Genomic DNA, 27,099 nt, shown 5'->3' with positions numbered 1-27,099 from the left:
ATGCTAAAGAAATCTCCTGTTCTTTCAAAACAACACTACAAATCAATGTTAGAAGATTCTAGAGCATAAAGTTTCAATCTCATGAAAACATAAACAGTAAAGGCACTTAAAAATTCAAGAACAAATCAACATGAAAATACAAAAAGAATAAGCAATCAAATCAACCAAGAAAAATGCTAACCAATTAAAATCACACAATGATCAATCTAAAATCAACACACATTGCTAGTTAGTTGGTCCCCGGCAACGGCGCCAAAATTTGGTGTCGGCCTTTTTGCATGTCACAAGGCGCTCCAAATTAATAAAGATTGGAACTCATTTAAGCTAAAGAAAATGCGTGTAGTAAGGAGTACCAAGTCGTATTTTTCCAAGGATAACTAGTATGTGTGTATGAATCATATTATTGGTTCCAATCAAAGTATTACATCACAAGATCAAATAATAAGATCAAATAAGGTTCATTCTCATCTAAACATGATCCATTTCCTTCTCTTCAGATGAACGCAATTTAATTCAGATTTAAATGCACCATTGAATCAATTAATGCAATTCCCTCATCTTCAATCAACAATCAATTCATAATTGCATTCAAATTCAACACTTAACTCATCCACCAAGTCTTCACTTCTCACTAACAATCAACCACATTCTACAAAGGTGAACAATGAAAAGTTTAAGTGATTCATTCATCAATCAAGCTCATTAACAGCCACCTCAACATTCAATGAGTCAAACAAGTATTTCCTAAATTCATGAATTGACTAATCCTAACTTATAGAAACCGAAGCAAAGAATTTCAAGTAAAATAAAATTGCAAACCAAGTTAGTAGCTAACATTACTGTAATTGCAGAAATCTTAAGGAATTAGAATTCGAATCAGAAATAAGAACTGGGTTTTTGCAACAAAGAAAATCAAAATAGAATTGCATAAGAAAAACTCAAACAAATTAAAATAGCAAAGTAATGGATCAGATCTGAGGATCTGAACATGAACATCAACAATTCAAAGACAAAACAAATAAATCTAAACCCTAAGCATTCCTCAATCCGGATCCCGTAGCAAAAACTCCTCCAATCTGCTGTAAAACCAACAGAAATGCTCTCGGAACCCCTATAAGCATTCAACAACAATCAAACAAACTTCCAGCTATTTCCATAGGGCACTCACAGCTCACGGAAACCTCCGTTCAAGCTCCATCCATCTGGAAACCTCATCGGCCGAAGAAACAGAGCCCAGGTCCTGTGAAGTTGCAAACCAGATCGAATGGCCAATTCAACACAGTTTGGCTACGGAATGGAGATCGGAAAAGATCCAGTAGCATCTGAGAAACCTCCCTTCAGCTCTGGTGGATGCGAAGATCACCGATTGGGAGACCTCCACAATCGGAATCGCGGCGATGAAACAGAACCCAAATCGCCATTCGGGAAACCTCCCTCAAGCTCTCTGATCACCGGAAGATGAACGCCGGCAGCTGATGATCGTCGTCGTCGAAGAAACCAAGCTCTCGGATCTGGAACGTGGAATGGGAACTCGGGCGCCGCAAGGAAGAAGACGATGACACTGTAGCGGAAATCACGAAGCCGAGCCCAGCTACTGTAGCTTCTCACGCAGGTTTTTAAACCTCCTCAGTTCAGATCCAGCGGCTGAGATTCATTTGGGCTAGATCAACGGTGGAAAGTCATCCAAAATCCGATCTGAATGTACTGATGTTGATCTAGGGTCTGGATCTACTCTCCTGTAGGTCGGATCGATCAGATCATCACTGGATGGTCCAGATCAGCCCAGTCTTCAATGAACGATCCAGATTAATCCGGCTGGATCAATGGCTGGATGAACTCAGATCTGGATCAAAACTTCTGGATCTTCATAAATGGCTCAGATCTGCTCCCCTTTAAGTTGGATCGGCCAGATCTTCAACGGATGGCTCAGATCTACTCAATCTTGGATGAACGGCCTATAATGCTCCGAGGCTTGATCTTCTTGTTTAGCCCTTGATTTGAGCCCAAATGCAGCCTGATCTGATCGGGTCCATGACCCTTTTGATGCCTACAAAATAATAAGCAAATATTAGCATCAAATACCATGAAAATAGACTAATTTGCAATTAGGTCCAAAATTGATACAAAGTATAAAAATGTAGTGTAAATGTGGATTCTATATATGAAAACTACATCAAACCATGATTGTGTGAATGAGAATAGTATAGTAAAATCATGGTTATCACCTTCCGAGCGGAACAGGCTTCTGCTCGGATCATCTCTATATAGCACCGCCGAGCTGCTAGCTGATCTCCCCGTACTTCTCCCACTTTGTCCTCCACGGGGAACTTGATCTTCTGATGGAAGGTTGAGACGACTGCTCGGAATTCGCTGAGCGTCGGTCGTCCCAAAATGACGTTGTAGGACGAAGGAGAGTCGACCACCACGAAGTTTATTGTCCTAGTCCTCCTGAGCGGCTCTTCTCCCAGCGAGGTAGCCTGTCGGATCTGTCCGACCGGCTGCACTTCGTTACCCGTAAACCCATAGAGCGGCGTTGTCATGGGCAGCAGCTCGGCTCGATCAATTTGCAGCTGATCGAACGCCTTCTTGAATATAATGTTGACTGAGCTCCCTGTGTCAACAAATATGCGGTGAATAGTGTAATTTGCTATTACCGCTTTAACGAGCAGAGCATCGTCGTGGGGCACTTCAACTCCTTGTAAGTCCCCGGGCCCGAAAGTGATTTCCGGTCCACTTGCCCGCTCTTGGCTGCAACCGACTGCGTGGATCTGGAGCTGCCGGACGCCCGCCTTTCTGGCTCGATTGGAGTCTCCTCCGGTCGGCCCGCCGGCAATAACGTTGATCTCGCCCCGGGAAGTATTGCTCCTGTTTTCCTCTTCCCGAGTGGACGGTCGGGACCGTTCTCTGGACGCCCGGCGATTCTCCTGTCTCGGAGATCGGTGCCGATCGGGCGTCTGTTGATGTCGCCTCTCGGTGCGGGTCCGGTCGGCTTCATGGGTCCTTTGTCTCCTGTCGCTGGGAGGAGACCGTCGTTCGGCATTCCTAGGAACGGGATTAGCCACGAAGGGAAGACTTCGACAATCCCTCGTGTTGTGCGTATCCGTCCGGTGGAAGGAGCAGAACATAGGGGTCCACCTCTTCTTTGGCTTGGGCCGAGCGGCAGCTACCTCTTGTACTTGGGACCTCACCCGAGGGGAGCGGATTGCTTCGGCCCTTGGTCCTCTCGGTGGTTGATGAGCGACGTGCTGTTTCCGTTCGGCATGAATAGGTGCCCGCTCGGTTGGAGTTTCCTTTTTCCGGGCGGCTTGCGCTTCTTCCACGTTTATGTATTCGTTGGCTCGATGTAGCATGTGATCATAATCTCGGGGCGGCTTTCGGATGAGCGCCCGGAAGAAGTCCCCATCCACAAGGCCTTGCGTGAAGGCATTCATCATCGTCTCCGATGTGGCCGTTGGAATATCCATCGCCACTTGATTGAATCGCTGGATGTAAGCTCGAAGCGATTCTCTCGGCTCTTGCTTGATGGCGAACAAGCTGACACTTATCTTCTGATAACGCCGACTGCTGGCGAAGTGGTGGAGGAAGGCCGTTCGGAAGTCCTTGAAGCTAGTGATGGATCCGTCCGGCAGCCTCCGAAACCACCGTTGAGCCGATCCCGAGAGAGTGGTAAGGAAGACGCGACACTTTACTCCATCTGTATATTGATGGAGCGTAGCTGTGTTATCGAATTTACCCAGATGATCATCCGGGTCTGTTGTTCCATTGTACTCGCCGATCGTCGGAGGCACGTAGTGCTTGGGCAGAGGGTCTCGTAGAATAGCCTCCGAAAATTGGCGATTGATCCGCTCGGGAGATGAGTCCACTCGGGGAGCTTTCCCCTTTCTGTCGTCTCGCCTAGGCATTTCGTCTGAAGAGGATCCTCTATCTCTCCGAGCTGGTATGGCTTCAGGGGTGCGAAATAAGGCCCGATGGAATGCGACGGTGGCTTGAGGTGCTTCCGCTCGGCCACCCGACGCAGATGTTGCTTGTTGCTCCGGCCGCTCGGCGGCTGCTTTCTGTTTTTGCTCCACAAGTTTGGCGGCCCTTATCTTGACCAGAGCTTCGAGTTCTTCCGTCGAAAGCGCCACCGTGTGTTGTCGTCCAGCCTCATCCATTGTTTCCAGTCGGATGCAGGAGCGTTCCCACAGACGGCGCCAAATTGATCCTGTCCGAACCAGGAGTCAACGGAAGCTGGGGGTGTGGCGCTTCTTGCTAGATCCTCGAGTGCTCCGGCGAACCTGCAGCAAAACCGAGCTGGGAGGGGTGTCCCGGCGACGGCCCTCCGACACTCAAGTCAGGCGAGGAATACAAATTGATCCTGTCCGAACCAGGAGTCAACGGAAGCTGGGGGTGTGGCGCTTCTTGCTGGATCCTCGAGTGCTCCGGCGAACCTGCAGCAAAACCGAGCCGGGAGGGGTGTCCCGGCGACGGCCCTCCGACGCTCAAGTCAGGCGAGGAATAACAAAAAGGTGGCCTCAGGATCAAGACTCGCGTACCTCCGGTGAAGAAATGGAGACCTTATATAGACCTCTCGAAGGAGCCTGGGCGCGCCAATCAAAGCAATCACCTGCTTTCGACCATGCCCAGGTATGGGTCTGTCAGAAGGACCATGCCCAGGTATGGGTCTGTCAGAAAGACGTCCATAAGGCTATACCGCTACTGTACCAACCTCTCCATGATGTGACGGCGAGATCCTCCATCGTGCACTCTTGTGTACGGCGTAATCATCAGACATGCCTTTGCTGACATCCCATATCCTGAGCCGAACGAATAGGCCGCTCGGCAAACCTTTGTACCCTCGCCCTTATCCTGGCCGAACGGACCACCCGCTCGGCCCTTCGGTCCTAGCCGGGCAGACTCCCCGCTCGGCCATTCGGTTCTCCCGCCTTGGCGTCGGAAACCCAAGCCCATGACTGGGTTATCTTTGGTTCCGCTCGGACCTACTCAGCTGCTCGGTGCGGCCATTAACCGCTTAGTCAACCCTCCATCTGTCCTCAAGCTGAGACCCTTCAGGAAGTGGGTCCCCCATTCTTACTGCCGGATCAGATGTGTTGCTAGATACCGCTCATTACTTATGCTTCTAAATGTGTTTAAGAGCATTGCTAACATTATAAGAACCTATACAAAGGACAATTAGATGGAGATTAGGTTCATATGATGAACCAGAGGGTTAGATTCATGTGATGAATCAAATTGGATTAAGAGTAATCCTAATTGTACTAATTGAGTTGGACTCAAGTTGATTCATGTGTTCAATGAGTCTAATTTAGATTATGACTCATTGAATCAATTTAATTAAATGAATTATATTCATTATATTAAATTGGCTTGAATCAAATGGTTGGATTAGATCAACCATGGGAGTTATAATGTCAAGTTTGACTTGACTTGAGAGGAAGAGGAAAAGTCAAGTTTGACTTGACTTTATGCCACATCATTTGTGAGTTGACATTAAGTGGCCAATGATGATGTGTCACATTATCATGTTTAGCACATGTGTGTGCCACCTAATGGAGGTTACAAATCCCCTCTTTAATGGCCACATTAAATATGAATGGAGGTTACAATTCCATTATGTGGCCGGCCACTTTTGTGATGAATGAAATTTTGATTTCATTCAAGGCATTCATTTCATCATCTTCTTCCTCAAGCTCTCAACTCTTCTCCCTCTCCTCCTCCTTGGCCAAACACTTCATAGGTGCTAGCACACCTTTTGTTTAGTCTCTCCACCTAGTTTGTTCGTGTGGATACTTCTAGAGGATCGTACGCTTGACGATCTCGAGATCCGGCGAACCGTTGGGATGAGCGGGATTGCGAAGGGCATCGCATCGAGGGTAACTTCCTTCTCCTAGTGTAGATCTATCCTTTAGTAAACTCGTACTCGAATTTTATTTTATTTTTACTTCGCACGGATCCGGTGACGGGGCTTTCGAGGTTTCCGCGATGCGAAAAAGCGATTTTTACGGCCCGAAATTCCCAACAGTTTGGTCTGACTTGCCCAAGTTGGATACTACTTACTAGAGATGAACATGGATCCACCAAGTGGAACTTAGCGGAGGGGGTAGTGACTAGTCACTTGGCCGAGGTGGACTTAGCCCTGCCAAGGTGAAGATGGGTCATCTCATTTGAGCTAAGCTACTTGGTTTGACTAACTCACATCTCTCTCGGCTCGATCCCTCCTTAGAGGGTCAAATTGACAGATGAGGGTAGTAAGATAGAAGATGGCATCTATGCCAAAATTTGTAATAGTTTCATTGTTACTACTATATTAACCTATTTACAGACACTAGTTAGCAAGGTCCTCTTTACATAACACCAACTTCTTCTACTTGACACATAGATCTTCATTTGGTTAACACTTTGTACAATTGTCTCTCCCACACCATACATTACACTGGTACACATTTCATTATTCAGTCACCACTGAGAATAGTTCAGACCATGAGCTAGTCCAACCATTGATCACGAATGAAGGGTGTGATGATGTAAAAAAAAATTTGACAATTATATTGATCAAACATTTACATGAGAAGAGACGCAATCAAGTCCAATCATATGCTTCTAGTGGAGGTTGAAGAAAAGGCTTCTCAAAGAAAGTTTATATCTAAGATAAAAATGATGTGTTGACCATCTGATTTATATGATTTGAGTTACATAATGGTGATGTGTTGACCATATGATTTGAGTTAATTATGTTTTATATTATGATATGTACATCAAGTGTCTAGGTACTTGGATGATGCATATGTCAATTGTGGAGATCTTATTTTTGATTGCTGGAAGCCTAGATCAAGTAGAGTGAAGCTCAGTGGATTCGATTAGATTGATTTGTGAATGTGACGATTATGAAAATGTGTGCTTGAGATCTTGGCTTAGATCAAGTTGGAGATCATAGGCTCCAAAAATAGAATCCTTTCTAGATGGACACTAAGTAGTCCTCCTTTACTTGACTTAAAACCAATTGTAAGCATAAGCAAAGGTTCAAGGCTTGAGACAGTTAAAAAAAACTCAACTTAGGATTCAATCTCATATTCAAATGCTTCACAACCATTAAACCCTAGATAGCTCATCTATTACCTATGCAATTACAATTTTATATGTTTAAAACAAAATCCAAGATTTCAACAATGTAATCAATCCATATATGAGCAATATATTTGTTGATATTGTCGAGTAAGTTAAATTTGATTAGATACTTAACTAAGGAAGAAGACCAGTGAGTAATGGTGATGTATATAGATTATATACACTTTAATATATGTTTTGACATACATTCACGTATTTTATTTGTGCTTGATCGATATACTTTTATACTTCTTATCATATTTCCAGCATAATTACTATTCTTTGTCAGAGATATGTTTTTTTGTGTAAATTCTTGTTGACAAGATATACTTTTGGAGCAAAAATGATCCTGGTAGACAACTCAGAGAGCAAATGAAGAACAAGGGCCCGGCCGTGTGGAATCCACACTGCCGTGCCACATGCCTAGAGGAGGAGAAAGCTCGGACCATATGAAACCACACGGGTCGTGCCACAAAGTAGAGCAAGCAAGCCCTAGCCATGTGGAATCCACACGACCATGTCAATGAACTAGAGAAGTAGACTACGACCATGTGGAATCCATACAACCGTGTGGAATTTTCAGAGACTAAGCAGGTTATGACCGTATGTAATCCACACGGTCATGCCACCAGACCAGAGCTAAGGTAGCTTTTGGCCATGTCGATTCACATGGCTGTGGCACGGGTGATGCCCTGCCTGTGCCATGCTCTATATAAAGAGGGGTTTCTCCCCTTTTCACTCATCTTTGGCTTCAGGCTTGCTCCCATTCCATGGGGAAGGATTCTCCCCCTTGGAGGAACCCTAAAAACTTCATCTTCGTCGATCCGTCCACCTCTGGAGAAAGGATTGCATTTAAGAAGATCGACGCTACATGGATAAGCCTTCTTTTCTATTCTCTTTATGTTTTGAGTTGTAGATTACTTTACCTCTTGTCTCTTGGTTGTATTTTGTTCGCAATGGAGTAGATCTCTAGATTTAGGATGTAGGATGTAGTTATGATATGTTGTGAATATATAAACTATGTATTTGGATATTTTATTATGCTATGATATGTTTATATTATGTTTTATATGTTTTGTGCCTTGTGTGTTTGACGAAATATGTGTGAGGTATATGCATGTGGATTATGGAGGATTTGTCACTTTGTAGAAGAGAAGTACTAGATTATATGACCATGGAGCCCGGTAACTGGGGGTAACCCTTTAAGCGGACTTTCTAGAAAAATCCTTTGCAAGGACATCGTTTCATTGCATAGGAGTATCTAATTAGAGTTTAGAGTGTTTCTCCTAAATTAATGTTAGTAAGTAATTTGTGTAATCTAGCGATTATATGACCAGGGTATCTCTTTAACCGAACTTTCTAAGTTACCTCTTATACTTAATTGCATTAATGTATCATTAGAAAGTAAATCGGTTAACTCTAGGATTATATGACCGGGAAGCCTTAGCGTAACCCTTTAACCAGATTTTCTAGAGTTATTTCTTTACTTAAAGACATTAGAAATTAGGTAAACTCTCCAGTGCGGCCTATACAGGGTTGTGTTGGACTTTGGTTAGAATTCCTACATAATTATAAGAATGGAGTTAGGTAGATAAATAATACATAGAGACATTAACTAGTATCATAGTGAAACCGAAATCCTAGAATTTATCATCCTTCACTCACTTACGCTCATTCCCTTTTTACTTTCTCTCTCCCTCTTTACTATCTCTCTCTCTCTCTCTATTCCTTTCTCTTTCTCTTCTTGCATTCGTGAGCCAACACTATTTGTCTAGATAATTCGTTGTACGAAGTTAACTAGTGCTTAACCAATAGTTCTCGTGGGATCGATATTTTATTACTTGATAACCACCGTGCACTTGCGAATTGTACACACCACATGGTAAACTAGACACTTAGTAATAAGAAAAGTCTAATAAGGGTGTTGGCAGATATGAAAGACTAATAACATGTGCCGGTAGGGGCAAAAGTATAATAAGGAAGTTGACATATAGGAAATCTAAGTGGATCTAAGTTAATTAGATACTTAGTTTATTAGATGTTTAAGTGGATTAAGTAGATTAGACACTTGACATTAGTAGAAGACCAATAAGTATTGTAAAATATCGAACAAAATAAAAATAAAATAATAAGCTTATTTGAGGAATAACCTTAACGGAATTTTTAGAAATTTTTAGAAATTTTTAGAAATTTTCTGAGAATTTTTCGAAACTTGTATGATGAATTTAAGGGGATCAATTATTGGGCTAAGGGAAAATCTGTTTAAGGTACCCCATTTAAACGAGGAAATGTCGAATTTCTTTAAATAATTTTTATTCTTTTTCTTTTATTTTTCTCACCCGTGCCCTATATCTTTGGCCACGCCGAACTACTCTTCTCCCCTTCTCTTCATCTCGTTGCCGAGCAGCGCTGAGCTGATCTCTTCATCTTCCCCCAACCGGCCGCGACCCTTCTTCTCCGTCACGATTAAAGCAGTGGCCAAGGGAAATCGGGCACATCTCTTTCTCGATTTCCTTCTCTTCTTCCTCTCTTGCGCGGAAGACTCGACGCCGATGGAAGCTTTCTCCTGCAGCGATCATTTTCATCGCATAGTTTGAGGAGGACGTCACTGGATCTCGATGGTATCGGCAGAGTCCTAGCTATCTTCGTCTAATTGATCGACTCTTCGGGGGTTCTTGTGCTTGATCGACGAAGGCTTGGTGGCTAGGGAACAGTGGGAGGGGGGGGCTTGATTCGCGTCGTTCCCAGCCGAACAATCCCTTCGTTCCTCCTTCCCGAGCGGTTCACAGAGCCATCAATGTCTCCTTTCAAGCGGGATCAGATCATGCGACAAACTCTGGAGGCGACCAAATAAGTTAAGGCAGTGTCGGGAATTCTGTGAATTTAAGGATCTTGTTGATTGGTACCCCTTTTTGCGATGTTCTTTCTGTTTGGACTAGGGGAATGCATCGGAATAGCTCACTATTGGTTTCCCCTGATCAGATCCTGGTCCTCCTCATTCTTGCGGCTAATTGAGGTCTCTATTGAAGGTATTGGGGATCTTTTGAGGTGAGTAATATTCCGTTTGTTAGGTTTTTACAAGTTACTGCTTACTAGTAAGGTTTGAGCTAATTCTATGAAGAATGAATGTATAGAGGTTATCTGGTAGTAAGTTGAAGAATGAATTGTTATTAGAATTGATTTAAGTCTAGCTTGATATGAGTTGTTGGAGGTTAATTCATTGTTTTGACTTAACGATGCAAATTGATTTAAGGATAGTTAGATTAAATCTGAATGGTAGAATGATTAGGGTTAATGGAGCTAACCCTAGTTGATCGGTGGATTATAACCAGGTTTGGGGGATTTTATTTAGCTACTTAATTCATATGAATTTAGTTAAATAAAATATATGTCTTGATTAATGCAGGACTCTGATTCGAGACGAACGTCTCGACGTCGGATTGGTTGGATACGATCTTATTTTTGAGACGGGTACTTTGACTTATCTTTTTGAATATTGTCATTCTGATATACTTAGTAGGTTATAATTTACAATAATAGTTATGTTTGTTTCTGTTTGGTATGTCATTACTTGATACTTGTAGCATGCCTTATTTGTTGTTTGCTATACATCCATGCTTATACCCTCTTGATTATTGCCATGTGTATTATGTTCATAGAGGTAGTGACGTAGCATGCCTTATTGTGTACAGGACTAGTTATTTTCCATACCTGTCAGGTGTACCTAGATCATTTTATTGGATCTATTTACTTTTTGGTACATACTTTATGGATATGGACATGGTCAGGATTTTCATGCTTAGTGTCATGCACCATCTTGCATGATTTCATGTTGAGTGATTGTCAGCTCCATTATTGTTGAGCACATCGTCAGTTACATGGATCTGCACACACCACCACTCATGGGTTAGTGGTATATCAGGCATGGTGTGTGACAGTTTGCTCTATCAAGGGCTCCGCTGGCCTGCTTATGGGTAATGGTGACGCAGCGTGGTAGCAGGACAAAGATCCCTCCTCTGGATTGTCTAAGGGAGATGAGAGCATTGAATTCCCCCACTTATTATTTGGGGAAGGAGGATATGTGTACTCTGACAGCATTCTGTCCACTCAGTCATTTAGGAGTAGTGATGGCAGAGTGCACAGTTGTCATAACCCTACCCACTTGGTCTCACCATCGTGTGTGAGATGGCTGACTGACGTCAGGGGTTACCATGTCATTTGCATCATATGCATGGATTGCATTATTGCTTGTGATTGCTGCATTTTGGATGCTGCATTGGTTTGGGTTGCATATGATTGACATGCATACATGAGACATGAGGTATTTGGTCTAACGACCCTTATGTCAGGACAAGAGGCCCTGGTGAATATAGTTCTTCTTTGCTTGTTCAGTTTTCACATTTCCTGTTATTGATAAGGAGATTGTACTCCATGATTATTACTATTAGATATATCTTACTATGCATGTCAGTTCGATACCCGCTGAGTTTTTGAACTCACTCCATTGCTTTAATTTTCTATTTCAGGTTGAAGCTGTCAAGAGGTTTCAGTCGCTAGTCCCCCACTAGGTGTCGAGATAGCTTTCTGGTTTCAGACTTTCATTGTTTCCTTGTTTTGTTATGACTAGAGACTTATGACGTGTAGTTCTTGTACTTCTGGATTCTATGTCGTGCTTCGGGTATGATGCTCATGTTTTTTCGCTGCAAAAGTTTTCTATTATGTTGTGTTTTCCTTGTTATAGTGGAGTAGGTTTTTATCATTATAATTGCGTGGTTGTGTCAGTCGGAGGTTGAATTATATAAACTACGTGGAATGCTTGTCATATTTTATTGTATATGTTTCGACCGTGTTGGCCGTGGGTTGAGGGGCCCTGAGGGCCTTGTAGATAAGTTTCAGATTGTCACCCATACATGGGAGATGTTGCTGAAATTTTCTCTGACAGGGACTCCCTTGGGGCGTAACAATTTATTTGGTATCAGAGCCCAATTTTGTGAGTCAATCTGGGTATTTTTTGGATTTGTACCGATTTCCATTATTTTAATGTTTCAGAATTTTGTTTCGGATTTGTACGGATTTCTGTTGATTTTTTTTTTATGTTTCTAAATTCTGAGATCTTTTTAGACAAGGTTATATTGGGGACTTGGCAACGACGGAACATCTCCAGACGGCAAATAGGTATGATGATTACTTTTATAATTTAGTACTTGTATTAATACCTGGGTAATAAATTTAAACAGATATGAGGCAAAGTACATGTGTTCCCGTGCCGAGACGTGGTGCAGAATGTCCACGCAAGAGGACATTGGAATCCATAGCGATAGAGTCACCAGAGATGTCTACTAGGGTCGAGCCCGTCAGTCAGGGACAGACTCCACATGGTACTGCTAGCGCATCGGGCTCTCAGACTCCGATGGTTTCAGAGGTACCTACCTTGACCATACCCGTTGTACCCACCCCTACAGTATTCACAGTGTCACTAGCGGTACCACCTGCGGCATATCCGACATCTCCTCTAGCCGTGCCTACTGCGTACCCGGCACCACTGCCACCTGTGCCTACTACTGCATACCCGACCCCCATACCAGCAGTACCAAGATTCATCTTGTCAGCTTTGACTATTCCTAAATTTTCATCAGGATGCACTAGGTTATCATGAGAACATATTATATCATCTTTTCCCATGTGCATGGCTATGGTAGATACTGATTTGGTAACAAGAGTTCACTATTATCTGGATCAACTAAGTGAACATACTTGCATAGCTTGACATTGTCGATGGATTTAGTTTGCGGAATAAATGTAGTTTAGGTTATTATTTTCTTCTGCTCTAGGAACAAATGTCAACATTAAGGGAACATGTTATCCAATACAAAAATAGGACGGAATGAATCACCTTGAGAATGAAACCGGATGGTAGACTTTTACTTCTGGAGAAAAATTAGAAAATAATAATAATAATAATAATAATAATAATAATAATAATAATAATAATAATAATGATGATGATGATGATGATGATGATGATGATAATAATAAATTAAACTCTTCCTAACATGTTAATTGGTTAACTAATTAACTTTACTGTAATTTATTGCTTAATAGAGTAAGATTGATTTAATATAGTAAACCTATATGATAAAGTTGTATAGAATATTAGCCAGATCTCAACACATCTATATTGACAAATATTACTACTTATGAATGTTGTATTCATGAACCTAATGAGACTTCTCATGCATTTATGAGGGAGATTGGTAGACTACCTATTCTTAGACCGTGGCGACTGACCGTTGCCCTAACGTTCGATGATGCATTGGATGTCACTCAGGAGGTCAGAGGATGCCCGTTGGACTTCGACACCCATATACTCCTTGTAGATTTATTGGTACTGGAAATGGTCGAGTTTGATATTATCCTTGGCATGGATTGACTGTCAGCATATCATGCCACGGTTGATTGCCAGATGAGGGCGGTCACATTCCGACCACCGAACCAACCCTCGTAGGATTTCACTGGCATCAGGGACGACGGCATATCAATCATTTCTGCGATTCAGGCTCAGAAGCTATTGTCGCATGGCTGTCAGGAATTTCTTTTGCCATTAATTAATGCTGACAACAATAGTAGTTCATAGCTCTCAGACGTTCCAGTAGTCCAAGAGTATTTGGATGTATTTCCAGATGAGCTACCAGGCTTGCCTCCCTGAAGGCAATTGGAGTTTGCTATTGAGCTGATTCCAGGGACCGCGCCGACATCAAAAGCTCCTTACCGTATAGCACCGAAAGAGTTGGCCGAGCTAAAGGTCCAACTCCAGGAGTTATTGGATAGGGGATTTATTCGCCCAAGTGTATCTCCGTGGGATTCTCCGATATTGTTTGTCAAGAAAAAGGATGGTACTCTGAGGTTGTGCATCGATTACAAACAACTAAATGCAGTGACCGTCAGAAATAAGTACCCCTTACCACGGATTGAGGATTCGTTTGATCAGCTCAGAGGTACATCTGTGTATTCTAGGATTGATCTGCGATCCAGATATCATCAGCTGAGAGTCAAGGATTTTGATGTTCAGAAGACAACATTCCGCACTAGATACGGACATTATAAATTTTTGGTAATGTCATTTGGGCTTATCAATGCTCCAGCGATATTTATGGATTTGATGAACTGCATCTTTCTGGAGTATTTAGATTAGTTCGTTATCATCTTCATTGACGATATATTGATCTACTCACGTTCCGAGGAGGAACATGCACAACATCTTCGCATAGTCTTAGAGACTCTTCGACGACATCGACTATATGCGAAGTTCAGCAAGTGTGCATTTTGACTTTCCTCAGTCAATTTTCTGGGACACATGGTGTCTAGCCGAGGTATTTCCGTAGACCCTCAGAAGTTCGAGGCTATCACCAGTTGGGAGTAATCGAAATCAGTTCAGGAGATGCGTAGTTTCCTGGGACTGGCTGGATATTACAAATGGTTCGTCGAAGGTTTCTCTCGCATAGCTATGCCGTTGACACGCCTGATCAGAAAAGGCATGAAGTTCACTTGGTCAAAAGCCTGCAAGACCAGCTTCCAGGAGCTAAAGTGGAGATTAGTGTTGGCACCAATTTTGGTTTTACCTTTTGGAGAGGACAGATTCGTACTCTACACCGACGCTTCTCTATAGGGTTTGGGTGCTGTTTTGATGCAACACGGCAGGGTAGTCTTCTATGCTTCTCGTCCGTTGAAGGAGAATGAGAAAAACTATCCAGTAGATGATTTGGAGTTGGCCGCTATTATCTTTGTTTTGAAGATTTGACAGCATCATTTGTATGGTATTACATTTGAGATTCTCACTGATCATAAGAGTCTCAAATATCGTTTCACTCAGAATTTAATCTCCGACAGAGGAGATGGATGGAGTTCCTGAAGAATTATGACTGTACCATTAGATATCACTTGGGGAAAGCTAATATGGTTGCCGATGCACTTAGCCAGAAGTCCAAAGGGACTTTAGCTTGCCACCGAGTTTTGGTCACGGACTTGATTCAGGGTTTCTCCGAGCTAGGCCTTGAGGAGTAGGGATGGACAGAGCAGGGTATTCTGATTACCATTGTTGCTTAGTCGTCGATCAGGATGAGGATCTGAGAGGCCCAGGCCAGTGATCAGCGCTTACAGTCCATTGGCAGCCAGATAGCTTCTGGGCAGCATACCAAGTTCACTCGAGATGATGAGGGTATTATTTATTTTTGAGGCAGGTTATGCGTACCTCAATCTCACCCAGTCTTGCCGGAGCTACTTCAGGAGGCTCATCGCTCTCGATTTACGATCCATCCAGGCAGAATACACATGTATCAAGATTTGAGGTGTTCCTATTGGTGGAATGGCATGAAGAAAGACAACGCGAAATTTATAGCTAGATGTCTAGTCTGTCAGCAGGTGAAGGCTGAGCACCAAAGACCTGCCGGATTACTTCAGAGGATTCTGATTCTAGAGTGGAAATGAGAGCACATCACTATGGATTTTGTGGTGGGATTGCCTAGGACACGATGAGGCCATGACATGATTTGGGTGATCGTTGATCGCTCGATTAACCAAACTGCACACTTCTTAGCGATCCGAAAGATCAATTCTCTGGATCAATTGGCAAAGCTGTATTGTCGGGAGATCATCAGATTGCATAGTATTCCTTTGAGCATTATATCGGATAGAGACCCACGGTTTACGTCCCGGTTCTGGCAGAGTTTGCAGCAGGCCTTGGACACACAACTCCGTTTCAGTACAGCATTTTATCCACAGACAGATGGACAGTCAGAGCGGGCCATCTAGACTTAAGAGGACTTGTTGAAGTCTTACGTTATGGATTTTGGAGGCAGCTGGGAGGACCACCTACCATTAGTAGAGTTCGCCTACAACAACATCTATCATTCGGTTATCAAGATGGCACCGTTTGAAGTGTTGTATGGTAGTCCCTGTCGGACACCCACCCTCTGGGATGAGGTTGGGGAGGCCCAGCTACTAGGATCTCAGAGAGCTCAGTAGGAGGCAAAGTTAGCCGCACTATCAGACGGAGGATGTCAGAGGCGCAGGACCACCAGAATAGTTATGCTGATCAGAGACATAGACCCCTGGAGTTCTCTACTGGCGACCATGTATTCCTGAGAGTCTCACCCACGAAAGGGGTGAAGAGATTTGGCCTCCGAGGTAAGCTACCTCCATGATACATTGGGCCTTTTCAGATCTTGGAGAGGATTGGAGTGGTAGCTTACCGTCTGACGCTACCACCGTCTCTGGTAGGCGTACATGATATATTCCATGTGTCTATGCTGAGGAGATACATGGCCAACCAAGCACATGTTCTGTCAGATATATCAGTTCTTATTCACCCTGATGTTACCTACGAGGAGGTTCCAGTATAGATTTTGGACCACAAAGAGCGTCAGCTGCGGAACAAGACTATCCGGCTGGTTAAAGTCGGATAACAGTATCATTCTGATGAGGAGGCTACCTAGAGCTCGAGGATACGATCCGAGCTCGATACCCCCATCTTTTTACTTGAGGTATATGGGTTAATTTCCGTTCAACATTTATACTGTCTATTGATTGTTAGTACTTGCTAATGATAAATAATGAAAATTTAGAGACTAAATTTTTATTAGTGGGAGAATGTAAAATATCGAACAAAATAGAAACAAAATAATAAGGTTATTTGAGGAATAACTTTAACAGAATTTTTAGGAAGTTTTAGAAATTTTTTGGAAATTTTTTGAAACTCGTATGACGAGTTTAAGGGGATCAATTATTGGGCCAAGGGAAAGTCTGTTTAAACTACCCCATTTAAATGAGGAAATGTTGAATTACTTTAAATAATTTTTATTCTTTTCTTTTTATCACTTGTGCCCTATATCTTCGCCCGCGCCAAACTACTCTTCTCCCCTTCTCTTCATCTCGTTGTCGAGTAGTGCCGAGCAGATCTCTTCATTTCCCGCTACCGGTCGCGATGCTTCTTCTCCCTCACGATTAAAGCAGTGGCCAAGGGGAAACCCGGGCACATCTCTTTCTCGATTTCCTTCTCTTCTTCCTCTCTCTCGTGCGGAAGACTCGACACTGACGGAAGCTTTCGCCTGCAGCGATCGTTTTCACTGCGTCGTATGAGGAGGATGTCACCGCATCTCGACGGTATCGGCGGAGTCCTGGCTATCTTTGGTCGATTGATCAACTCTTTGGGGGCTCTTCCGCTTGATCGACGAAGGCTTGGTGACTAGGGAACGGTGGGAGGGGGGCCTTGAATCGCGCCGTTCCTAGCCGAACGATCCCTTCATTCCTCCTTCCCGAGCGGTTCACAGAGCCATAATGTCTCCTTTCAAGCGGGATCAGATCGTGCGACAAACTCTGGAGGCGACCAAACAAGGTAAGGCAGAGTCGGGAATTCTGTGAATTTAAGGATCTTGTTGATTGGTACCCCTTTTTGCAATGTTCTTTCTATTTGGACTAGGGGAATGCATCGGAACAGCTCACTATTGGTTTCCCCTGATCAGATCCTAGTCCTCCTCATTCTTGCGGCTGATTGAGGTCTCTATTGAAGGTATTGGGGATCTTTTGAGGTGAGTAATATTCCGTTTGTTAGGTTTCTGCAAGTTACTGCTTACTGGTAAGGTTTGGGCTGATTCTAGGAAGAATGAATGTATAGAGGTTATCTGGTGGTAAGTTGAAGAATGAATTGTTATTAGAATTGATTTAACTCTAGCTTGATATGAGTTGTTGGAGGTCAATTCATTGTTTTGACTTAACGATGCAAATTGATTTAAGGATAGTTAGATTAAATCTGAATGGTAGAATGATTAGGGTTAATGGAGCTAACCCTAGTTGACCGGTGGATTATAACCAGGTTTGGGGGATTTTATTTAGCTACTTAATTCATATGAATTTAGTTAAATAAAATATATGTCTTGATTAATGCAGGACTCTGATTCGAGACGAACGTCTCGACGTCGGATTGGTTGGATACGATCTTATTTTTTAGGCGGGTACTTTGACTTATCTTTTTGGATATTGTCATTCTGATATGCTTAGTAGGTTATAACTTGTAGTAATAGTTATGTTTGTTTCTGTTTGGTATGTCATTACTTGATACCTGTAGCATGCCTTATTTGTTGTTTGCTATACATCCATGCTTATACCCTCTTGATTATTGTCATGTGTATTATGTTCATAGAGGTAGTGACGTACCATACCTTATTGTGTACAGGACTAGTTATTTTCCATACTTGTCAGGTGTACCTAGATCATTTTATTGGATCTATTTACTTTTTGGTACATACTTTATGGATATGGACATGGTCAAGATTTTCATGCTCAGTGTCATGCACCATCTTGCATGATTGCATGTTGAGCGATTATCGGCTCCATTATTGTTGAGCACATCGCCAGTTACATGGATCTGCACACACCACCACTCATGGGTTAGTGGTATATCAGGCAGGGTGTGTGACAGTTTTCTCTGTCAAGGGTTCCGCTAGCCCGCTCATGGGTAGTGGTGACGCAGCGTGGTAGCAGGACAGAGATCCCTCCTCTGGATTGTCTAAGGGAGATGAGAGCATTGAGCTCCCCCACTTATGATATGGGAAAGGAGGATAGGTGTACTCTGACAGCATCCTGTCCACTCAGTCACTCAGGAGTAGTGATGGCAAAGTGCACAGTTGTCATAGCCCTACCCACTCAGTCTCACCATCGTGTGTGAGATAGCTGACTGGCGTCAGGGGTGACCATATCATTTGCATCATATGCATGGATTGAATTATTGCTTATGATTGCTATATTTTGGATGTTGCATTTGTTTGTGTTGCATATGATTGACATGCATACATGAGACATGAGGTATTTGGTCTGACGACCCTTATGTCAGGACAGGAGGCCTTGGTAAGTACAGTTTTTCTTTGCTTGTTCAGTTTTCGTATTTCCTGTTATTGATCAGGAGATTGTACTCCATGATTATTACTATTAGATATATCTTACTATGCATGTCAGTTTGATACTCGCTGAGTTGTTGAACTCACCCCGTTGCTTTATTTTTCTATTTCAGGTTGAAGTTGTCAGGAGGTTCTAGTCGCTAGTCCCCCACTAGGTGTCGAGATGACTTTCTGGTTTCGGACTTTCGTTGCTTCCTTGTTTCGTTATGACTAGAGACTTATGATGTGTAGTTCTTGTACTTATGGATTCTATGTCGTGCTTTGGGTATGATGCTCATGTTTTTACGCTGCGAAGGTTTTGCGTTGTGTTGTGTTTTCCTCGTTATAGTGGAGTAGGTTTTTGCCATTATAACTGCGTGGTTGTGTCAACCGGAGGCTGAATTATATAAACTACGTGGAATGCTTATCATATTTTATTGTATATGTTCCGGCCGTGTTGGTCGTGGGTTGAGGGGCCCTGTGGACTTTGTAGATAAGTTTCATATTATCACCCGTACAGGGGAGGTGTTACTGGAATTTCCTCTGGCAGGGACTCCCCCGGAGTGTGACAAGTACTGGCAATAGAAATTCAAATAGGCCAAGGTATATAGGGTATCTAGCAAAAGAGAAGTTCAACAAGTATTGGAAGTGGAAGTCGAGATAGACGAAGGAGAATCAAATAGCTGGAAAGTGATAAAAAGTCCTAACAGGTTGCTGATGATTGAATATTAGGCTGTTGAAGTCAAATAGGTCATTAAGACTAGATACTTGATAATGAAAGTCTCAACGGGTTGATGAGAACTAGACACTAAGAAGATGAGTGAAAATCCTAACATATATGTCAAGGAGGATTAATGTTAGGTAGGTGATGAAGACCTGATAGATATGAATGTTTGGAGGATTGAATGTTGATTAGATATGCCAGATAAGTATGAAAGTTTTGAAGGAGTAAACCCTATACAAGTGTAAGTCCTAGAGAAGTGAACTCTAAGTAGTATAAGTCCTGAAGATGAGGCTAGAGAAAGAAAAGTTCTGATAGGCAATGTGAGGTTAAATACTAGACATGAGTAAAGTCCTAAGAGACAGGGAGTCTCTAGATAGGTAAAGCCTTGGTAAATCAAGGTAAACATGCACTAGGGAAACAAGAGACATGGTGTCTCTAGTATGACATAAATTCACATTAAGGTTTGAATCAGAATGTCAATCGACTAGTAAAGGAGTAACAATCAATAAATATGAAATCATAAATTTATGATTTGAATGAATTCAAGATTTGAGCAGTTGATGATAGTCTAGCTGTCAACTCTGGTTGAAATCAGAATGAACTAAATTATTTTATTCAGTTGTAGATGAAGGGTAATTGATTGGAGTAGTCGATTGATGAAGATAGCCGATGATTATAAACTAGAATGAGCTGTTGGAGAAAAATTGCAAATAAAACAGTCGAATTCTGAAGCGCCAACTGGAGCAATTGACTAGACGTGTTTCAGTAGTCAACTTATAAGCATCGTCTAGGACCAAATAGCTTATAAAGCCTGATTCCTAGAAGCTTCCAAAAAGAGGGATCTTGGTCAGTTCTAGGGTGAAAGGTGATGTGTTCCAAAGCCTTCCTTGAGCCTGGAAAAGCAAGAAATAAGCAAAAGTGATCTTCATTCTTCTAATCAATTATTAATTCATTTCTTGTATTTACATTATTTCTTGTATATCTTTATATTGCTTGTAAGGACAAATTTTCCAGAGGTTTCTCTACCTTCGAAAGGAATTTGAGAAGGAAAAAAAATAGAGATATTCTTAGGAGTGACTTTCTTAATGAGTCATAGGTCATGTAATAGGAACCGAAGGACTTCAAATCATGTAAAAGGTTTGCATGTTGTGTTCTTATATTTATGTTTTTTGTTATATATTTCCATCGCACTAACTCAACTTATAGACAACAGCAATGAAAGAATTTAAAGTGTTTATTCATCTCCTCTAGTCACACATATCAGTCCTACAATAGCTCTCATGCCTTAAGGAGTTCAACTCCTTGAACCCACTTAGCTTCCCCCAAAGCTCTAAGTGTAGCAAGTCAATCTAAGCAAAACCTTGATGTAAACCTCCAATTCTTAGTCCATCGAGCTCCTCGTGTTTCAGTGCACTAACTCAATCCAAGCTAAGTTCTCAACTCCATGATTACCACATCCACAACTCAATCTCATTGAGTCCATTGAATTCCTAGCTCTAGTCAATCCAAGTCTTCAACCCTTGAGCATATGATTTCTACCATTGCCATATATATCCAAGTGCCTACAAACTTTTACATCTAACTTTAATCATACTGTCAACATATCAAAACAATATGAGTAAACTTAAGTACAAGGTAGGAGTATTTTAACAAATAAATGTTGTGTTGAATTTAAAAATACATGGATTAGGCAAGTTTTAGCTTTCCAAAAAACTTAACCTCATCTAATTTAAGTTGGTCTATAAAAAAAATGTTCATATTTAGGCCCTACTAGATATTCAAAATCATACACATAAATATATACCAACAAGTTTTTCGGGACATCTAGAATTAATTCAGGCATTTCGAATCAATTTTTTTTTAATTATTGTTCAAAGTGTCTGGATTAAATTTTGTCGTTTCAATTATTTTATTTATTTATTAATTTTTTAAAATAAAACATTTTTCTGAAACCTCCATAAATACTTATATTATACCTCGTGAGCACTTAAAATTATTTATTTTGAACATTATAATCCAAAAGGGAAGCCTGAACCCTAGAGGAAAATCTTATTAGCTTAAACTCATTATAATCCAACCTCTAAATTTTAAAATCTTAAACCCTAAATACATATAATATACTCTATGAGCATCTAAAATTTTTAATATGGAATACTATCACTCAAGAAGGAAGGCTGAACTTTAGAGGGAAAATCTTATTAACTCAAATTTGTTATAACTCAACTCCTAAATATTAAAATTTTAAACCCTAAATACATATAATATATTCCAAAATAAAAAAATTTAAAAATTATTAAAGGAGTCAAGGTGTCTAGATTCATTCTAGGCGCTTGGACTATTTTATTCACGGACGTCTGGATTAAGTCCAGACGCCTATATATATATATATGATCTTGTCCGAATGTTGAATCAACGGACGCTGGGCACGTGGCGCTCTCCGGTTGCCTGCGTGGGTCTTCGACTGGTGGCACGAAACTCCGGCGAACCTGCACAGAAGTCGGGCCGGGAAGGGGTTCCCGGCGGCGACCTTCCGACGCTCAAGTCAGGTAAGCAAGTGGTGGAAAAAAGTGGCTCCAAAGGTCTTCAACGCGTACCTCCGGCGAAATATGAGGCTCGTTATATAGAACGGTGGAAGGGTTCCTGTGCGTCCACCGAGGCACATACATGTCCGAAGCCCATACTTCGGTATGTGTCTGTCAGAAAACTTACCTGACGCCATATTGCTACAGCCCAATCACGTCTTCGATGGGACAACAAAACACCTCGTTGTCAGACTTGGAGTATGGCCTAGCCATAGGACTTGACGGCTGTCAGAAGATGGTCCTGTCCCCCTTTACCCACCGCCAGCCGGGACGTACGTCCGGACGGCTGGACGGAGACCGTCGTCCGGACGGCCCTCATCCCCTGTGCCGGCCGGGCGGCATGCCCCTCACGTCTCGCCTGTCGCTTGCATTGATATGCTGGGGAGACTTCCGGGCGAGTGCCTTCCGCTCGGCCCTTAGACATTGTTTCAACTGAGCGTCGGAACCCCGACCCCTGTCAGGGCACCTTTTACTGTTGGATTCTCCTCGGTTAGCCGATCGGTCTATCCTTTTCTTCCGAGTCCGGTCGGCTCATTCTCCTCCAGTGGACCCCCTGGCCCTTTGATCTCCACGTGGCGCTGACCTCTTGCAATGGGGTCCCCTGCCTTGACCACCGGATCACTTGCCTTCCCCTCAAGTCTATTCGAAGGAGGCGAAGTCCGATTGACTGGACTGCCGATCTGATCGAGTGGCGACCTATACCTTAGTCCGCTCGGACAGGCTGAGGGTTGCTCGACCGTTCGGCGATATCTTGCCCGTGCCTTGGAAATTATTTCGAGGCGTCTGTCAACCACGTGCGTTAACCCGTAACTTGCTGACACGCGGCTACCTTTCTCTTGTCAGGGTATGGCGGTGGCGTCACTTCCGATGGGACAGCAACCGTTTGAAATGAACGGCTGGATGATGACCTCGTTATCGACGACCTGGATCGGACGGTTGAAATTGATAGCGGCCGCCCTTATAAAGCTCCGACTTCCGCTTTCCGCCGCATTTCGGCCTCATCTCCTCCCGACACCTCGCTGCTCCTTTCTTCTCCGACGACCTTGCGTTCCGGCTCTCCGGCGACCTTACAATTTCTTCCGATCATCTCCCTTGCCCGTAAGGCTTCCTTTTCCTTGCTGCCTCTCCTTTCTTCTCTCTATTAGCTATTTCTTTTATCATCCCGCACTCTTTCCTAGTTTTATTTCTCCTTCCTTCCATCACGCGTCCATCCCAGGCCTTATACCATGACCAGTACCTCACAGCCGACCGGCGGTGCTCCTGGTCTTTGGTATTCGACCATGGAAAGTCGGTTCGACGAGGAGGACACCTTGCGCCTCACTCGAACCTATGATCTGCCGACCGACCACCACATCATAGTAGCTGACACCACCGACCGGCCACATGAACCGCCGTCCGGCACCGTTCTTTTCTTCCGAGACCAATTTTTGGCCGGGCTACGTTTTCCACCCCACAAGTTCTTCTTACAAGTTTGCAATTATTTTCGCATTCCGCTCGGCCAGGTAGTCCCTAACTCCATTAGGCTGTTGAGCGGAGTGATAGTCCTTTTTAAACTGAACAACATCCCCCTCGACCATAAGATTTTTCACTACTTTTTTTATCCCAAGCAAGCCGAGTGGGGTACCTTTATTTTCCAGTCTAGGATAGGTTTCGTCCTTTTTGATAATATGCCGAGCTCCAACAAACATTGGAAGGAGCACTTTTTCTATGTGCGTTTTCCCGAGCCGTCAACTTTTCGTACCAAGTGGCAGACGGCGATGCCGGCGCAACCGGAGCTCGGCAAATTTAGAGGCGATGCGGCATACCTTCATGCGACCGATCGGTTGGTGGGTCAGCGCTATCACATTGACAAGCTGCTCCTTCCGGGAGTAATGTATATATTCGGTCTGTCTTCTACCCCAGCCGATCTGACCTGCAGCATGAGTAAGCGATTCTCATCCCTCCTTTTTCTTTTGTTCTAATTGATTTAATCTTTATTTCTGCAGCTGAAGTTACGTGGCGGGCTAAGGCGACCGAGAAGCTCAAATTGAAGGCCGCTCAGATTGAGGCGGTGAAGAACAAGGAAGTCGCCGAGCGGGGCCTTGATCCAGCTGATCCGACAGGCAAAGTAGGTGAGGGGACTCAGGATGCCCCTGAAGCCTTAGCAGCTACTACCTCTCACGACGAGGCAGCGGGCGGCACAGAACCTTCTACCCAAGCCGAGGTGAAGGGCCGTTCGGCCGATGATGTTCCCCTGCTCACTCGGAAGCGCAGACGGCCAGAGCCGGCATCTGCATCAACTGCCTTTGATGAGCCACAGCCTGAGCGGGGCGCGGATGCTCCGATGTTATCGGGGACCATTTCTCTAGAGAGTACCCCGACCCCACATGGCTCTCCGAGGGCAAGCTATGAGGTGCCGCCGTCCAGCCCTTCAAGAACTCTGCGCCGTATCAGGCGTTTGGGCGAGCTTCCTTCCTCGTCCACCGGTGGGCCATCCGGTAAGGCCGATGCTTCTCAGAGCGAGCCGAGCGGCCCGAATTTAATTAAAACCGTCCTGCGCCTCCCCTCAGAGGAATACATGGCTGCTGCTGATCGGCCATTGGTCCCCGAGCAGCAGATCACCTTGACGGGCCCTCTTGCAAAAGCTTGGGAGGATGCTCGGCGCCGAATAATCGCGATGACTCCCGGGCAGCTCAGCGACAGCAACCTTCAACAGGCCACCGGGGTATGCTCTTTTTCTTTGTTCGTGTATTTGAATTTAGTTTTTAACCTATTCACTTTTGCTCGCAGAACTGGGTGGAGCAGATTGCCATTAGCAATTGGTTGGCCGAGCTGGAGGATGAATTGAAAAAACTTAAAGTCGCAGGGGACAACCGACAACCGACGGCCGCTCTGGAGAAGGCCAAAAGATTACTGGAAGCCGAACGGAAACGAGCTTCCGATCTGGCGAGCGAGGTTGCTCGGCTTGAAGCGATGGTCAAACAACGAGATAAGGAGATCAAGACGGCGACCACTCGGAAGCGCCAGGCCATCGATGACATGGACCGAATGAAGGTGGAGATCAGAGGGCTAGAGCAACGCATCAAGGATCTGGATGCCCTTTCTGACCACCGAGAAGGAGAGCCGCTCGGCCGATTTGCTGAAATTTGATGAAGACTTAAAGGCTCTCCATACTGCCAACGATGCCTCCCAGGCCGCGCTCAAAGAGTATTAGGAGGGGGAGTCGGCTCGTTCTGAGGAAGTGAGGAAGGCATTAGTCCGCTCGGATGCCTTTGGGGAGAAATTTACTGACAAGATCTCCCTTACCTTTGAAGAGTCGATCAAGGCGGCTGTGGATCACTTGAAGACCAAGGGTCACCTTCCCGCCGAGCTGACCATCCCCCCAGAGGATCTGGCTACCGTGATGGGCGCCATTCCTGATGCACTTTTTGATTTTGACGCGTGAGGAGTGTTTTTCATCAACTATTTTGTTCCCCTACCGTTCGGCCAAACTTGTTTTTTGCTGTAACTTTTTTGGTTTGCCCAGTGCTCGGCATAAATAGATTATCTTTTTCGTTCCTTCAACTTTTATTTTGGCAAGAAATTTTTCTTTCGTCACATTAAGTGTTCTTTAAAACTCCTCCGCTCGGCTTCACGCTCTAACGTGGACTCAAGCCGCTTGCCTTCAATAACGTCTTTCGCCATGCAATCGGGCAGCCGCTCGGCGTGCGAACGTCACCCGTTCACGTGCTCACATTTTTAATTCTAATTAACCATCTTTTGCTTTGCGCCTTACCTCAAAGGGGTTTTTGCTAGATTTTTGCAATGCGAGCCGCTCGGACGTTTATAGACGTCGGCTCGTCTCTTGATATTTAACATCGGAGCTCGACGGTCTTCCGCTCGGACGTTTATAGACGCCGGCTCGTCTCTCGATATTTAACGTCGGAGCTCGACGGTCTTCCGCTCGGATGATTTATAGACGCCGGCTCGTCTCTCGATATTTAACGTCGGAGCTCGACGGCCTTCCGCTCGGACGCTTATAGACGCCGGCTCGTCTCTCGATATTTAACGTCGGAGTTCGACGGTCTTCCGCTCGAACGTTTATAGACGCCGGATCGTCTCTCGATATTTAACGTCGGAGCTCAACGGTCTTCCGCTCGGACGTTTATAGACGCCGGCTCGTCTCTCGATATTTAACGTCGGAGCTCGACGATCTTCCGGTCGAACGTTTATAGACGCCGGCTCGTCTCTCGATATTTAACGTCGGAGCTCGACGGTCTTCCGCTCGGAAGTTTATAGACACCGGCTCGTCTCTCGATATTTAACGTCGGAGCTCGACCGCTCGGCGATTTATAGACGCCGGCTCGTCTCGATATTTAACGCCGGAGCTCGACGGTCTTCCGCCCGGACGTTTATAGACGCCGGCTCGTCTCTCGATATTTAACGTCGGAGCTCGACGGTCTTCCGCTCGGACGTTTATAGACGCCGGCTCGTCTCTCGATTTTTAACGTCGGAGCTCGACGGTCTTCCGCTCGGACGTTTATAGACGCCGGCTCGTCTCTCGATATTTAACGTCGGAGCTCGACGGTCTTCCGCTCGGACGTTTATAGACGTCGGCTCGTCTTTCGATATTTAACGTCGGAGCTCGACGGTCTTCCACTCGGACGTTTATAGACGTCGGCTGATCTCTCAATATTTAACGTCGGAGCTCGAAGGCTTTTAAGCCTAATTTGGACAATGTTTACCTGGCCGAACTGCGAAAGGTCTTCGGTATCGAGCCTTTGGCTCGGATAATATACCTCCG

At 44.0% G+C, this 27,099-nt stretch overlaps 1 long non-coding RNA gene across 4 annotated transcripts; it reads left to right on the top strand.

The window, feature by feature from the left end:
• The first annotated feature begins 9,470 nt into the window (after window positions 1-9,470).
• Window positions 9,471-19,383, top strand: LOC121967178. 4 transcript variants are annotated; one of them, XR_006107675.1, is made up of 5 exons: window positions 9,471-10,152; window positions 10,511-10,575; window positions 11,631-12,279; window positions 12,342-12,526; window positions 19,166-19,383. It is a non-coding gene; the product is annotated as an uncharacterized LOC121967178 (long non-coding RNA). The 4 variants fall into 4 exon arrangements; XR_006107674.1 differs by having other exon boundaries at window positions 11,631-12,526; XR_006107676.1 differs by lacking the exon at window positions 12,342-12,526 and having other exon boundaries at window positions 9,473-10,152; window positions 11,631-11,782.
• The last annotated feature ends 7,716 nt before the right edge of the window (window positions 19,384-27,099 follow it).

This window comes from Zingiber officinale, chromosome 3B (genome assembly GCF_018446385.1).
Source record: "Zingiber officinale cultivar Zhangliang chromosome 3B, Zo_v1.1, whole genome shotgun sequence".
NCBI classification, from domain to species: Eukaryota; Viridiplantae; Streptophyta; class Magnoliopsida; order Zingiberales; family Zingiberaceae; genus Zingiber; species Zingiber officinale.
This window is presented reverse-complemented; position numbering and strand designations above follow the sequence as displayed.